The 4,018-nt window shown below is 35.6% G+C and overlaps 1 non-coding gene across 1 annotated transcript; it reads left to right on the top strand.

The window, feature by feature from the left end:
* Positions 1–330: 330 nt before the first annotated feature.
* Positions 331–434, top strand: LOC148547925 (small nucleolar RNA R71). Its single transcript, XR_015897884.1, has one exon. It is a non-coding gene; the product is annotated as a small nucleolar RNA R71 (small nucleolar RNA).
* The last annotated feature ends 3,584 nt before the right edge of the window (positions 435–4,018 follow it).

Genomic DNA, 4,018 nt, shown 5'->3' with positions numbered 1-4,018 from the left:
GCCTCTTGAGTACTGTTGGATGCAGCTTGCATTCCATGCAGACTCTGAGAAATCATATTGACTTGCTGAGTCAATATTTTATTCTGAGCCAATATGGCATTCAGAGTATCAACTTCAAGAACTCCCTTCTTCATAGGCGTCCCATTATTCACAGGATTCCTTTCAGAAGTGTACATGAACTGGTTATTAGCAACCATGTCAATGAGTTCTTGAGCTTCTGCAGGCGTTTTCTTTAGGTGAATGGATCCACCTACAGAAGTATCCAATGACATCTTAGATAACTCAGACAGATCATCATAGAATATATCCAGGATGGTCCATTCTAAGAGCATGTCAGAAGGACACTTTTTGGTCAACTGTTTGTATCTTTCCCAAGCTTCATAGAGGGATTCACCTTCTTTCTGTCTGAAGGTTTGGACATCAGCTCTAAGCTTGCTCAGCTTTTGAGGAGGAAAGTACTTGGCTAAGAAAGCCGTGACCAGCTTATCCCAAGAGTTCAGGCTGTCTTTAGGTTGAGAATCCAACCATAATCTAGCTCTGTCTCTTACAGCAAAAGGGAAAAGCATGAGCCTGTAGACTTCAGGATCTACTCCATTAGTCTTAACAGTATCACATATCTGCAAGAATTCAGTTAAGAACTGAAAAGGATCTTCAGATGGAAGTCCATGAAACTTGCAGTTCTGCTGCATCAGAGAAACTAATTGAGGTTTCAGCTCAAAGTTGTTTGCTCTAATGGCAGGAATGGAGATGCTTCTTCCATGTAAATTGGAATTAGGTGCAGTAAGGTCACCAAGCATCTTCCTTACATTATTATTATTTTTGGCTGCCATCTCCTCTTCCTGTTCGAAAATTTCTGAAAGGTTTTCTCTGGATTGTTGTATTTTAGCTTCTCTTAATTTTCTCTTCAGAGTCCTTTCAGGTTCTGGATCTGCTTCCACAAGAATGTTCTTATCCTTGCTCCTGCTCATATGACAAAGAAGAAGGCACAGAAAAATAATAATAATAATAGAGATCCTTTATATCACAGTATAGGGATCCCTGTGTGAGTAGAAGAAGAGGGGGAGATAAAGGATGTGATGTAAAGGAAGAAACACAACTGTACGGATGGAAGAGATGTGAGATGAGATGTTAGGATATGAATGAATAATTAGAATGAGATGGGGGAGGGATAATTTTCGAAAATTGTTTTGAAAAAGAGTTAGTGATTTTTGAAAATGGTTTTTGAAAAATTGTTAGTAATTTTCGAAAATTAAGTTTTAAAAATTAAAATAATTAATAAATTAAAAAGAAATTTTGAAAAAGGGGGGAGATATTTTCGAAAATGAGAGAGAGAGAGTTAGTTAGGTGGTTTTGAAAAAGTTAAGAAACAAACAACAAGTTAGTTAGTTAGTTGAAACAAATTTTGAAAAGATAGGAAGTTAGGAGGTTAGGAAAGATATTTTGAAAAGATATTTTTGAAAAAGATAAGATGAGAAGATATTTTTGAAAAGATATGATAGAAATTAGTTTTTGAAAAAAAAAAGATTTGATTTTTTAAATCACAATTAATGACTTGATTCACAAGAAATCACAAGATATGATTCTAGAACTTAAAGTTTGAATCTTTCTTTACAAGCAAGTAACAAACTTCAAATTTTTGAATCAAAACAATAATTGATTATGTTATTTTCGAAAATTTGGTATAAAAATAAGAAAAAGATTTTTGAAAAATATTTTTGAAATTTTCGAAAATAACTAAGAATTTTTGAAAAAGATTTGATTTTTGAAAAAGATTTTGAAAAAGATAAGATTTTCAAATTGAAAATTTGATTTGACTCATAAGAAACAACTTGATTTTTTTTTTTAAAAATTTTTGAAAAAGTCAACTCAATTTTCGAATTTGATGAGAGAAAAAGGGAAAGATATTTTTTTTTTATTTTTGAAATTTTTATGAAAAACATGAAAAATATGCAATGCATGAAATTTTTAGATTAAAATAATGAATGCATGCAAGAATGCTATGAATGTCAAGATGAACACCAGGAACACTATGAATGTCATGATGAACATCAAGACACAATTTTGAAAAATTTTTAATGCAAAGAAAACATGCAAGACACCAAACTTAGAATTCTTTAATGCTTAGACACTAAGAATTCAAGAATGCATATGATAAACATGAAAAGACACAAAACAAAAAACAGAAAATTATTTTTGATTTTTTATGATTTTCTAATTTTTTTTTTTGGATTTTTTCGAAAATTATATGAAAAAGGAAAAATAAGGATTCCAAAATTTTTAATATGAATTCCAGGAATCTTGCCATGTTAGTCTAAAGCTTCAGTCCAGGAATTAGACATGGCTCACTAGCCAGCCAAGCCTTCAAAGAAAGCTCCGGTCCAAAACACTAGACATGGCCAATGGCCAGCCAAGCTTTAGCAGGTGATCATGGATCAGCAGCAGGTGGATGAGCAACAACTAAGTTGCTCTTGATAACAAATTGCAAGCCTCAGTCCAAATGAATTTAGACATGGCTTTACAGCCAGCCAGGCTTCACATGCTTCATGAAACACTAGAATTCATTCTTAAAAATTTTGAATAAATTTTTGAAAACATTTTTATTTATTTATTTATTTTTTTTCGAAAAAAGATGAGAGATTTTTGAAAATATTTTTGAAAGATTTTTTTTTTTTGAAAACAAAACGAAAAGAAAATTACCTAATCTGAGCAACAAGATGAGCCATCAGTTGTCCAAACTCGAACAATCCCCGGCAACGGCGCCAAAAACTTGGTGCACGAAATTGTGATGTCCAGGCTCGAACAATCCCTGGTAATGGCTCCAAAGCTTGGTGCTTTGATCTTAATTCATAATTGTCACAACTTCGATACAACTAACCAGCAAGTGCACTGGGTCGTCCAAGTAATACCTTACGTGAGTAAGGGTCGAATCCCACGGAGATTGTTGGTATGAAGCAAGCTATGGTCACCTTGTAAATCTCAGTCAGACGGATATAAAGTGATAATGGTGTTTTCGAATATTATATAATAAAATAGGGATAGAGATACTTATGTAAATCATTGGTAGGAATTTCAGATAAGCGAACGGAGATGCTTTTCGTTCTTCTGAACCTCTGCTTTCCTGCTATCTTCATCCAATCAGTCTTACTCCTTTCCATGGCTGGCTTTATGCAAGGGCATCACCGTTGTCAGTGGCTACATCCTCTCCTCTCAGTGAATAATATGCTCACGCACCCTGTCACGGCACGGCTATTCATCTGTCGGTTCTCGATCATGCTGGAATAGGATTCACCCTCCTTTTGCGTCTGTCACTAACGCCCAACAATCGCGAGTTTGAAGCTCGTCACAGTCATTCAATCATTGAATCCTACTCGGAATACCATAGACAAGGTTTAGACCTTCCGGATTCTCTTGAATGCCGCCATCATTCTAGCTTACGCCACGAAGATTCTGGTTAGGAGATCTAAGAGATACTCATTCTAGCTTAATTCATGTAGAACAGAAGTGTTTGTCAGGCACGCGTTCATAAGGGAGAAGGATGATGAGCGTCACACATAATCATCACCTTCATCACGTTCTTGGGTACGAATGGATATCTTAGAAGCGAAATAAGAAGAATTGAATAGAAAACAGTAGTACTTTGCATTAATCTTTGAGAAACAGCAGAGCTCCACACCTTAATCTATGGAGTGCAGAAACTCTACCGTTGAAAATTCATAAGTGATAGGTCCAGGCATGGCCATGTGGCCAGTCCCCATGATCTAAGAACAATGCGTTCAAAGATGGTCAAAAAGACACCTAATACAATAGTAAGAGGTCCTATTTATAATAAACTAGTCACTAGGGTTTACATGAGTAAGTAATTGATGAATAAATCCACTTTCGGGGCCCACTTGGTGTGTGTTTGGGCTGAGCGTAAGTGTTGCATGTGCAGAGGCTATTGGTGGAGTTGAACGCCAGTATTTGTGCCAGTTTGGGCGTTCAACTCTGGTTTTGGATCCTTTTCTGGCGCTGGACGCCA

This window comes from Arachis ipaensis, chromosome B8 (assembly GCF_059453495.1).
Source record: "Arachis ipaensis isolate K30076 ecotype BB chromosome B8, ASM5945349v1, whole genome shotgun sequence".
In the NCBI taxonomy this organism is placed as follows: Eukaryota; Viridiplantae; Streptophyta; class Magnoliopsida; order Fabales; family Fabaceae; genus Arachis; species Arachis ipaensis.
This window is presented reverse-complemented; position numbering and strand designations above follow the sequence as displayed.